A 12907-nucleotide genomic window follows, 5' to 3' on the forward strand; every position below is an offset into this window, starting at 1 on the left:
GAAGGGAGAGAAACAGAAGCCACAGTGGACAACCCAGGAAAGGCCACAGCCTGGGTTCTATAGTGAGCAGGGTCAGCCTCTCTAGTAGGCCAGGGCTGTCTGCTCACCTTAAGTGTCACCCAGAAGCACTTTTGTATGTCCCCCATCATTCCCCGAAATGAACCCATCACTCTGGCCTGGACAGTTGGCACCAAAACCCTGCCACGTCCCCACCATGGGACTGGCAGGCAACACACTCATGCAAAGGCACACACACCCAGCCAGAGATCCTCCCCCGAGAGGATGACTCAGAACCACTGGAAGACTGGGGTCCGTTAGCCAGGCCACTTCTCTTCCTGGGCATCAACTCTGAGCTCCCAACGTGGACCTGCCTCCTCAGAGTCGGGATGGGATTTTCCCAACCCCAACCCACTGACATGTGGGATCTTAAACTAACAAAGCCAGACTTCAAGAGAGGAAATTCTAAGAACATGAAATAAGTCGGGAGAGCAGAGGTGGGTGTTTATTTTCCATGACCACCTACTCCTCGGAGCCCGGGCTCCCAGGCTGGGGGAGGGGTCAGATGAGAGCACCACAAAGCTAGAGGAAACCCTTCTTCCTGTGTTTGCAGAGGAACAATGCTGGAGGCGCCTTTCCAAGGCCTGCAACTTTTCCTCTGGACATAGGATTTTTAGGTCTCCATGCATTCCTAGGAGGAGGTCCTGCAAGGAATGTCGAATGTAAACATTGACTTTTCCATCACTCAGTTAAATCCGGGCACACAAAAGTCACAATGCCCTGGAGACCCTCTTTGCTCAGGTTCATCCCACCCCCCCACCCCCAGGTAGGTATGGGAGAGCAAACTCGGAGTCCTGGCCCCACCCTGCAGCTGGTTCCCTGAGAGCATTGATCTCATTGGTTCCCTCTGTCCCTACCTGCCAGCAATGCCTGCTGCCTATGCCTCTGCTTCTGCTTCTGCCTACTCCTTCCAGCCTTCCTGGCCCCAGTGCACATTGCTTCATGCATCCTGTCCCCAGCCCATGAACCATGCTCCACATGTACCTTCAAGCCAGGCCCCTTTCCCTTGTAGAACTTCCCATCAGCAGTACCAAGTGCTCTGTGTGTATTCTAGGACCTATTTGATAACCTGGTCACACTAGTCTCCTCTTCTGCACACGACCCCAAACCAGGAAGTGACAAACAAAACACCCAACCTTCCCACCCCAACCCCAACCCCCAACTGCCTTTTTCTCAGACAGTAACAGCAACCAAGCTGCTTAAAGGGGCAAGGTCTTGAGACACTGGCCAGTACTTGCTCAGCACCTACCAGTGAGGGTGCCATCCTCAAAGGGCATCAAACCCCCTCAAAGCAGTGTACCGACTCCCAGTCCTCATGTGGAGCAAGAGCTCCATAAACCAGTCAACACCATGGGTTGGCAAAGAGGACCTCCATCTTCACTGTAGCTCAGCTGAGCATTTTGGCCCTTTTGATGGCCACATGCTTCCCTCTCTCTGCAAGATTCCCTTCATCCAGAACATTAACTCCCACTGGTCTTTCAGGTGACTCTCCAGGATCTCCTAAGGGTTCTTCCTGTATCTTTGTCCCCTAATCTTGGCTATTCCTGGACACACACACACACACACACACACACACAGCCTGTATCACAGTGTGTCAAGGCTGTCACCATCAGTGTCACAATCCGTTGGGGAGAGTAGATGTTTGTACCTCTGTGTCCCCAGAATTGAGCTCAGGCTCTGGCTCAGAGAAGAGGCTTAGTAAATATTTGTGGAATGAATTAAAGCCCTACCCTTGGTATTCAGTCACTTTGGCTGCTCTGAGAGCATCTAATCCCTCACTGGGTCATCTGCCTTCCCTCTTCCTCTCCCAGTCTTTGCATTACACAGCAGGTCTCCCAAAATGAACAAATCTGGGCATCTGAGTCTGTATCCCTTGAAGCTGGTAACCCAGAAGGATGAATCCTGTGCCTTCTTTCCACGGAACGGCTGCTTTCCAAATGTTCAAATATATTGCTTTGGGTTTTCCTTAAGCCATAATCGGCCTCAACACTTCCCTGTAGGGGCCTAGAGCCATGTCCCGCTGCTGCCCTAAACCCCCAGGGGCTCATTCTTAACCTGAATGGACAGGGTTGTGTTCTGCAGGCTCAGTGGGGTGTCTGACCAGGTCCTGCCCGGTATTCAACGGAGGGAGGAGGACCAGCTTGTGCATCCAGGGCGCGCAGTGAACACCCTGTTCACATTCCTGAGCCAGCCGGAATGCTTGGACGAGCCAAAGGCCGCATTCCTCCGGCAGCGGCCAGATCTCAACCCAGGCTCCCGCCCCGCCTCTCCTTGGCCAAGCAAACCCAGCAGACAAGTCCGGCCCTAGTCCGTGCGGACGCCCCCTGGTGGCCAGGGCTATCACAGCCCCCTTGGGCTCTCCATTTACAGTTTGTATTGGACCATGGATCATTGCCTTCCTTCTGCCGGAACCTTCCAGATTCCAAATTGTGTGACTCCCATCTGCAACTCCAATGTTTGCCGCTGGGATCTTTTCTAATATCCTGGTACCCGCTTCCCATTCCCCACCCCTTGCCTCCCCTCAGGAGGAATCACCGCCCAGTGTGTCACCTTCCTGTAGGTACTTTCAAGGCTAGATGAGTGAGTGGCAGGCTTCATCTTGGCCCAGTTACTCAGTGCCCACAGAGTGGCTTTTCTGAGACTCTAGTAAGGTCTTAGGGAAAGGAAGTGTAGTCGGTCCCTCTCCTTGGTGGCCCTCAGCACTGTGAGTAGACCATATATCAGAGCTGTGTAGTTAGGATTCTGGGAGGGTTGAACGTTGACAGGTAGCTTCCTTGATGCTACCGGAACTGCAACACAAATATGCAACTCTCCCAATATCTAAACACTGCTCAAGAAGTCAAGAAAGGATTTTTTTTTTTTTTAAATCCTAAAGCCAGGATTAAGCAGTGCATCTTCAGCTTAAGGGAGAGGAGGGTGTAAAGCTCCCCTACTTTTTTTCATGGAGGGACCTGCCCACATTCCTGGTTAGCGGGGTCTTTGGGCAATGGAGCAAGACATGGCTTGTGTTTAAATTGGCGGCATATGCCTTTGATCCCAGCACTCAAGAGTCAAAGGCAGGCAGATCTCTGTATGTTTGAAGCCAGCCTGGTCTTCAGGAGCAAGTTCCAGGACAGCCAAGGCAACATAGAAAAAAACCTGTCATGAAAAACCAGAGGAGACAAAGAAAAGAAATCAACCATTTACTACTTCCACCTCTTAAAAAAAAAATGGAGCCTTGTGGGCTGGAGAGATGGCTCAGCGGTTAAGAACACTGACTGCTCTTCCAGAGGTCCTGAGTTCAATTCCCAGCAACCACATGATGGCTCACAACCATCTGTAATGGGATTTGATGTCCTCTTCTGGTGTGTCTGAAGACAGCTACAGTGTACTCACATACATAAAATAAATATATGAATATTTTAAAAATGGAGCCTTGCTGTGTTTGTCTTCATACCATAGTATAAGTTCTTATGTAGCTCTGGTTGGCCTGGAACTCGCAAAGATCCTCCTGCCTCTGTTTCCTGAGTGCTGAGATTAAACACATTTTCTTCTCCGTGCGTTTAAAATCTTTTCCATTTTCCCAGATTGTTGACCCATCTTTCTTTGGAGGAAAGGAACTCTATATGAATGCTGTCCATATCTGTCCGCACACCTGTTGGCATACCTGGGAACCCAGCAACATAGCACAGCCTGAAACTTGCATTGCTCCGGAGGGTGGATCCAGGAAAGGTAAGAGAGCAGAAGCCAAACTCTCATTGGGCAGCATTTCAGCTTCTAGAAAGGGTGGGGCCGGAGGAGGGCTCTGTTCAAGGTTGGGTGTGGTATCTAGTTTGTCTTGTGTGGTTGTTCTCCCAGTCTTTCTGAGCAGAAAGATAAAGTGCCCTTTGGTCGATGGCATAGGTCTTACCCACCATGTCAACAGGTAGGCCCACAGTGACAGGATAGGAAGAGGCCATGAAGCCCTGGGTTTGAGAATGCAGCCCTGACTCAAGCTTCACCATCCTCCCATGACACAGAAGATGGAGAGTCTACTTTTCTCATGGTGCCCTGGCAGTTCATCAAATAGACAGCAAGGCAATGTTTCAGTGGGGCATGAGGATGCTTAATGTGAAAATGACTAAGTCAGACTCAAAGAAGCCCCATTTCTCAATGAATTACAAACTTGGGCCCTATTCCCAAGAATCTCCGTCCTTGGAAGTGACAATGTGGTGTCAAGAGAGAGACAGGTACAGGCACAGCTGAGGCACAGACAGGGTGTTGGAGTCACCTACAGCAGAGCAGAATGTGGAGTAGGGGGTGGCCTAGAAAGGACTTTAGTGGAGTCCTTGGAGATATAGGGACATAGAAGCTTCTTTCAGAAAACAGGAGACTCTTTCTTGCCTCTAGAATTTTCTTTCGTACCCTGAGTCCACTATGTCCCTGTGCTGGTGTTTTGCTAGAGAATTTCCATCGTTTCTGCTAGTCATGTGTCTAGATCAGCTAGCCTGTAAGCTTGTGTTCTAAAGTCACTTTCTGAAGATGCATATGATCAAAGATTCTCTCAGCTAGGGGATGGTTCGAGGGAAGAGTTAGTCCCAGAAAGTTGACCTCTTCCGCTTGGTAATACTTCCGGCCAGAGCCTTCTCCATGCCAACCCTCAGACCCTTGTCCAGGGGCTGCATGGAAGTTGATAGACCCAGTCTCACAAACAGGATGAGTCTCCATCTGCACTGCCCCACTCCTTTGGCCCTTACCTTTCCTAAATAGGTGGATGTCTGGCCTCCTCTGAACGCTGCCCTATCCACATGCTTAGAATGAATAGAAAATTACTCAGCCCAACTAATTCCATAAGAAAAAAAAAGAGATAATAAGGTCTTGTAAACGGTCATTTGATGTGTATTGCTTTGTCTGCATGTGTATCTGTGCACCACATGTGTGCCTGGTCCAATCAGAGGCCAAAGGACTGGAGATACAAATGGTTATGAGTTGCCATGTAGGTTCTGTGAATCGAACTTGGGTCTTCTGGAAGAGGAGCCAGTGCTCCTAACTGCTGAGCCATCTCCCCAGCTCCCAGATAAGAAGCTGTTTACAAGTTTTCCTTCCTGTCCTATTCTTTATTTCTTTCACATTTATTGACTTATTTTGTGTGCATGCATATGTATGTGTGTGTGCTTGGTGTGGCATTGTGTGGAGGTCATAAGGCACCTGTAGGGAGTTGGTTCTCTTCCACCATGTGAGTTCCAAGGATCCAACTCAGGTCATTAGGCTTGGTGGCAAGTGACTTTAACCACTGAACCATCTTTCTGCTCTTTCGTTCTTCTACATGTTTTAGATACAGTCTAACTCCTGATTCTTCTTCCTCTCAAGGGCTGGAATTACAGGCATGCACCATTAATCCTGGGGGTTCAGTCTAGAGCTTCCTGCATGCTAGGCAAATGCACTCCCTACTGAGACATAACCCAGCCTTTGCAAAGTTTTAAAATTTATCTTGTAATGTTTGGAGTTGGGGGAGAGGGCGGGCTTGTCGACATGCCTCCTGGTCCCACTCAGAGATTCCGAGTCAGGAAGTCTTCAGTCCAGGACTCTGCACATTTTGAGACCCACCCACAAGTAATCCTGCTGCTGTTGGCTTTGACAGGAATGACAAAGGTGACTTTGCATTCCTTCTCAGTAAATCCATCCAGCGTGGACTTCTCCTCTGTCAAGACTTGAACAAATCCCACAAGATTACTTTTTAAATCCTCTGTTCCTAAAAAAAAAAAAAATTCACAGAGGAATGTAGTTTCGAGGAAGGCCCTCCCATGGAACAGGGAAAGGAAATGCACAGTAAATTAAGGTGGAGCCAGAAAAGCCCCACAAAGCAGGCAGAAGAACAAGCTCCAGTGAACAATACGGTGTACCCCACAGTGGAGCCAGTGTTGCTCCTTTTCTTCAAGTCTCTTTCTGTACCAGGTACCAGATGGTCCCTAGGCAGAGCAAAGCCACAGAATACAGCTGATATTAAAGGCTTTAGCCATCATAGAACCAAAGTCCCTATGGGTCATGGTTTCAGTGTCTGTACCTTGAGCACTGCCAGTAACAGTCTTCAGAGTCCAGTTACCCGGGTCCTTGGCCCTAAACAAACTCTAAGAGTTGATAAGATAGGAACGCTGCCTTCTTGGCTGTGGTACACACTTCCTCAGCCCTGGCCTGATTTTGCTTGCATTCCTGCTATGACACTGCTGTGAAGATCGAGGCGCAGGGACCTTTGATATTACCTCAAATCTCATCATAAACGAGAGCTGATATCATTTCGAAAGGTTTGACGGGCTTGAGTCTGGACGTTACAACTTGTCAGAGCTGTCACCGGTTCAGTGTCATCCTACAGCTGAGAGGTCAGACAGGCATGAGAGTGACACCTTAGGCATTTTTCCAAACTCACATGCAGGTACTGGTTGTACTGCATTCAGCCTCATTTCTGAGGATAAGATGCTTAAAAGCCTCTCCCCCAGTTCCTTCTGTGAAGACTCTCCGTTGGTTACTTGGTGATTTTGCGTAGAAATGGTGTCTGTGATAGAATCCTGGTTACAGGGAGGTGGCTCTGCCTTCCTTCCTAGCTCACTTCGCTGACCTTTTGACACAGGGCCTCATGAGGTACCAGCACTAATCTGGATAGCAAAGTTGGTTTTCGTTTGGTATTTTGAGACAGGGTCTCTCATATTTCTAATTTTTTTTAAAGTAATACATTAAATACATAAATAAATGTTATAGAATGTTCTTTCTCTTGCCCTTAACAGATCATTTTACATACATACACACACACACACACACACACACACACACACACACACACACACACACACCCAGTTTGGAGACCATTGACCTGACTGGAATCTTCCCATCCAAGGACATACATCTCTGAGAGCCTGTCTTTTTCTCTCGAGAAGGAAGCCCCACCCCTTACTCCCCCCCCCCCCCCCAAACAAACAAAAAACAGTTGAGTAGGTCGCTAGGACACAAAGAAATTCTATCCTAGGAGAAAAAGTACACATTCCAGTTCATACTTCTACTTCTGGATCTGCGAAGCCACACTGCCATTATTCTGGGTCGGGTAGGTCTAAGAGTGGGGGAAGGGAAGGTGGAGAGGGCACCGGGAAGTCTGAATTTGTGGAATTCCTTTGGATTCACATGCAGTTCTCAGGCAGTTCTCAACCAGCATTCCTGAAGGGATAGGAGCTGTGTTGCTGGCCTGAGCATGGGGAAACAGCGGCCCCTGGTGGCAAAGCTATGAAATGCTCTCCAGGCATCGACTGCAGATGGACACCAAGGTAGCCAATGCAGTTGTCTTGAAAGTCCTTAACCATGTCATCTGAGGAAAAAGATTTCCCTAGGTTTGACGACGGAGAAAGGGGAGGGCTAGATCTTCTAAATCTTAGTAAGACTATCATGAAACCCTTATCCTTCCAAACCCTGTAAGCACTTTCAGAGTGGCTCAAATAACTCCGTCCTCCCTAGGGATTCTTTGCTCTCCCACCTGTTGCACCTCATCATCCCATTTAGCTGAACTGGTTCCTTGTTGTTTTTGTAGTACTGGGTCTTGAACCCACGTCCTCACACATGCTAGGCGAGTACTCTGCCATTGAGCTATGCGCCATGCCCGTGGACACTCACATTTTGCTTGCTTATCTCTCCACCAAGCAGGAGCCATCAGTACTCACACAGCCCAGCACTGAAATACAAGAGGACTGCGTAATTATTGCTGCTTCGTTTCTGTTTTCTTGGTAGCTTGGAAGACAAACACGCTACACTGTGACCATTTTCTTTTGCAAAGGTCTGGTGTAGCCATCCAGCTTCTGAGTGGGCTGGGGTAGAGAACCGGAAAAGAACCATTCATTATGAAAAAATAAAACACGATTTCCATAAAAAAAAAAAAAAAAAAAACAAAACCACCCTAAAGCCAATTGATCTCCAAAAGCTCATCTTCTTGGACCCCTATGAATGTTTTTCCTTTACAAGTTAGAGGGCTGAAGACATCTCACCCTTTCCCTGCCTTGCTTCTCCTAGGGATATGAGGTCTTGTCTCTCTTGGCTCTGACCTTTCAGGGAGGAGAGAAGCACAGGCTGAGGTAAATCCATGGACAAAGGGTTTTCTTGAGCTCAAAGGTGTTTCCAATTTCTTTTAGAATAGACATTAAACACCAGTGCAAGTACACATGCCATATGGACTAACTGACTCCACTAAGATATGTCACATATTTGTGTGAAAAAAATGGGATTATTTGGCTGGGCGGTGGTGGTGCATACCTTTAATGCCAGCACTCTAGAGGCAGAGGCAGGCGGGTCTCTGAGTTCAAGGCTAGCCTAGTCTACATACAGAGGGAATTCCAGGATAGCCAGGGCTACACTGAAAAACAGCACCACCAGTCCCACTCCACCCCCAAAAGGAAAAAAAAAAGTGAAATAATTTAACAAACTATAGGAACCAGCTGTGAGATATGGAGGTAGTGTGAACACTCCTTTCCTTTTTTTTAAAAAAAGATTTATTTATTAATTTTATGTATATGAGTACATTGTAGCTATCTTCAGACATACCATCAGATCACATTATAGATGGTTGTGAGCCACCATGTGGGTGCTGGGAATTGAACTCAGAACCTCTGGAAGAGCAGCGAGTGCTCTAAACTGCTGAGCCATCTCTCCAGCCCCTCAACACTTATTTTCTAGGAACAGAAGCTGAAAGATAGCATGTGGGGGTCTGGAGAGATGGCCCAGCAGGTAAATTCACTTGTGACCAAGGCTGATGACTGGAGTTTGGTCCCAATGAGCTGTATTTATTTTAATTATTAAAAAAACAAGCTTTTCACATACTTCTTTCATTTTCCAAACATAACAATTTAGAATTTTTAAAGATGCAAGTAAAATGTGGTAATGCTGATATACATTTTAAAGGAAGAATAAAAAGACCAAAAGCTGAGAGGCATAGGCAGGAGACAAAGAAGACTCAGACAGGTCCAGAGGGCTGACTCCGGATAAAGGCAGAGATAAGCGAAGGGGAGATGAATCAGGAAAGTCAGGAAAGGACATTTTTCTGAGACGACAGACTATGCCACCAAGATCCACTGAGGAAAAATAAGAACAGGGAAATGAAAGAAGAAAAACACCCATGGCCAATGATTGTAGGAAACAATACTAAGCCATAAAAAGGAAAAAAAATCACAGCAAACCAGCAGAGTCTGAGGATCCCGACTGTTGCTCAGTGGGAGGGTTCATGCTTGGCATACCTAAGGTCTTGAATTTAGTGTCTAGCATTTAAAGGAAATTTGCTGAAATTGATGTTTGCTTGTTTCTTTATTTTATTTTATTTTTTGGTTTTCCTCTATGTAGCCCTAGGTGTCCAGAAACTAGCTCTGTAGACTCAGCTGGCCTCAAACTCACGGAGATCCTCCTTAGTGCTGAGATTAAAGGCCTGTGCCAACAAGGGCTCATTTACTGTGATTTGAAATAGAATTGCTCACAGCCCAAGCTAGCCTTAGAACTCCATGTGCTGAAGAAGAAGATGACCTTGAATCCCTGACCTTGAATCCCTAACTCTCCTGCTTTGACTTCTCAAGTTCTGGAATGACAGACATACACCACCACACCTGGTCAGAAATTTCATATTATCTGGTATTATTAATAACCAAGGAATCAGACACCCAGATAACACCCTGAAGAGTGTAATGATATGACCTTTTTGCAACATAAATTAGCCTCTAAAAAAAACCAAAATTTTCAATGCCTGCAGGCTGGGAGTGTGGCTCAGTGGTAGAGCACACCTGCCTGGTATGGGAAAGGCCCTGGGTTTGATCTCTGCACTACAAAAAATAATAACAAGGCCACAAAATACCTCACTTTTTATTCCAGCACTGATGGTCTTATGAACTCATTCCTTGAATAAGTTCATTAAAGGGGTGTTTTCCTCAGATTATATATAGAACATCAGACTTAAGATGACTAAAATGTCCACCAACCAGGTATTAATGTGACCAATTTTGATGCATGCATAGGGCAAAATGAGGTAAAGCTGTCTGTCTGCTAACCTAGAGGTCAGCAAGCTAAGTCAGGGCAAACATGTTAGACGTGTTATAAATGTATCTTTTGTTCGCCTAATGTAACTGGGGCGTGTATTGCCTCTGTGTGCTAACCTAGGCCCAGTCCTGTAAGCGTCTAGCTTCCATACAATCTTCTTATCTAGGCCTAGAATGTTTTCATCCTCTGAGACTTGCTGCTGAATAAGCTCACTCTTTCTTGTTGTTACTGAGCTCTGATGGACCAGTCCAACCCAGCTCTACTGGCCCAGACTCTCCAAGCTGACTGATTCGATCTGGTTTCTCTCAGTTTCTCCTGAATTGCTCTGCATAGCCTCAGACTAACTAGCAATCTGTCCCGATCTTCTGGCTCCTTCCCATTCTTTCTCTAATCTGTCTCTGTATAACTGTCCCAGTAAAACTGTCTTCTTCTCTCCCTTTTTCTCTGATGCTCTCTCCTAAGTAACTTCCCTTTCCTCTCTTCCTCTTCCTTTAAAATGTTGGGCATATTCTATTCTGTCAAATCTTTCTCTGATTTATCACTTTATCTGCACTCAATTAGACATCACTTTCAAACACTGGTGCTCCTTTCTACAAACTAACTTTACCTTCCCCATTTGGGATTAAATGTGTATATTAAGGGCATGTCCGTATTCCAGCCAGAGGGATTAAGAGTGTGTACCAAGGGCTTAGCCCCATCACAACTAAGAATAGGGTTTTTTTTTCCAGTTAATAACAATCTCTGGTTCACAGTGTGATCAAATATCCTGCAACAATGTATTCGTTGTGTTTCTATTTATTTTATTTTTAAAAATCTATTCCTTCATTTATTATTATGTCTACATTTATCTGCATGGGTTTATGTGTGGTGTACCACATGTGTGCAGATGCTGGTGGAGGCCATCGGATCCCCTGGAACTGGAGTTGCAGTCAATTGTGAGCTGTCTGATGTGGGTAGAGGAGCCGAACCCAGGTCAATGGAAGAACAGTAAGTGCTCTAAGCCATTGAGCCATCTCATCAGCTACATTGTAAAAAGTGAACAATATACACCAGTGTAGACATCTTTCCCTGCCTAGATGCACACTGAACCGGAGAGGCCAGTGATGTCTATGGGGAGGGCTGTTGGTGAAAAGTCAGAAGAACTATGTCCTTCATCTCAGACCAGGAGAATCCTTTCACTCTTTTCAAGGTAACAACACACTCTCATGCATGAAGAACATAAAATGATATCCTTCAGATGGTGGTGCTTGCTTTGAGTCCATCATAATTTTCTAAATATCATCCACATTGAGAGAGAGAGAGAGAGAGACAGACAGAGAGAGAGAGAGAGAGAGAGAGAGAGAGAGAGAGAGAGAGAAACGTTTTAGCCTTGTGTTTTATTTATTAATTTTTAAATACTTTTTATTACATTGATTTATTTACTTTGTGTTGGGGGAGAAGTGCATGTGTCATGGCTCATGTATGGAGGCCACAGAGCAACGTGAGGGGGTTGGTTCTCTCTTTCCACCATGTGGGTACTGGGGATTGAATTCAGGTCACTAAGCTTTAAGCCCTTTCCTCCACTGAGCTATCTTGCTGGCCCAAACTAGGGTGGTTTTAAGGGTCCTCTGAGTGCAACAGAGACTAGGACAGAACACTCTCGTCTATCTGGGTGGGATTTCAGAACTCAACTGGGAATGAACATACAATTCCAGGAAACAAACAAACAGCAAACAAACAAACAAACAGGTCTAATACAGAGCAAATATATTTTCTGAAATCCCATGAGTCAAACAATCTACCCCCTCCCTGCTTATGAATAAATTACTCCAGGGGCTGGAGAGGTGGCTCAGTGGTAACGAGCCCTGGCTGCTCTTGCAGAAAAGCCAAGCTCTACTCCCAGCATCCACAGCTCTAATCCCAACACCCACATGCAGGTTCACAACCATCTGTAATTCCAGTTCCAGAGCATCCAATACCCTCTTCTGACCTCTGCAGGCACCAGGCACACAAATAGCACACAGACACATGTACAGAAAAAATATCCACCCAGACAGAATAAATAAGTGACTAAAAAAGGTGGTGTGTGTCCCATTAAAACAACCCATTCTAGCCTGGCAGTGGTGGCGCACGTTAATCCCAGCACTTGGGAGGTAGAGGCAGGCGGATTTCTGAGTTTGAGGCCAGCCTGGTCTACAGAGTGAGTTCCAGGACAGCCAAGGCTACACAGAAAAACCCTGTCTAGGGAAAAACAACAACAAAAATAAACCCCCAAAACCTAACTCATTCTAAAAAGAATAGCCAAAGGGTTTGTAAATGTGAACTGAATGTGAGGATAAATATTAAAATGGAAAGAAAATCATGTGATACTTATTTGGCCTGTGGTATTTGGGATATTCTTTGATCTGCAGATACTTAATAATCACCAGGGTTAGTTGTTTGTTTTGTGACAAGGCCTTTCTTTGATAGCCCAGGCTAACCCTAAACTCACAATCTTCTTTTTGGAGTGCTAAGGTAACATGCACAGCCACCATACCTAGTGTCTTAGTTTGGGTTTTATTGCCGTGAAGAGACACCATGACCTGGGCAACTCTTTTTTTTTTTTTTTTTTTTTTTAAGATTTATTTATTTGTTTCATGTATGTGAGTAAGTGCACTGTAGCTGTCTTCAGACACACCAGAAGAGGGCATCAGATCCCTGTTACAGATGGTTGTGAGCCACCATGTGGTTGCTGGGAATTGAACTCAGGACCTTTGGAAGAGCAGTCAGTGCTCTTAACCACTGAGCCATCTCTCCAGCGCCAGGGCAACTCTTATTAAAAAAAATATTTAATTGGGGCTGGCTTGCAGTTTCAGGGGTTTAG

The 12907-nt window shown here is 46.0% G+C and overlaps 1 long non-coding RNA gene across 1 annotated transcript in view; it reads left to right on the plus strand.

The window, feature by feature from the left end:
- Positions 1-208: 208 nt before the first annotated feature.
- LOC143435327 (uncharacterized) overlaps positions 209-12907 on the plus strand; it is a 25768-nt gene continuing 13069 nt past the window's right edge. Inside the window, exons 1-4 of the long non-coding RNA XR_013105527.1 lie at positions 209-494; positions 3624-3768; positions 10952-11052; positions 11142-11254. This is a non-coding gene — a long non-coding RNA (uncharacterized LOC143435327). The remainder of the gene's footprint in view (positions 495-3623; positions 3769-10951; positions 11053-11141; positions 11255-12907) is intronic.

Source organism: Arvicanthis niloticus, chromosome 21 (genome assembly GCF_011762505.2).
Source record: "Arvicanthis niloticus isolate mArvNil1 chromosome 21, mArvNil1.pat.X, whole genome shotgun sequence".
Lineage (NCBI taxonomy): Eukaryota > Metazoa > Chordata > Mammalia > Rodentia > Muridae > Arvicanthis > Arvicanthis niloticus.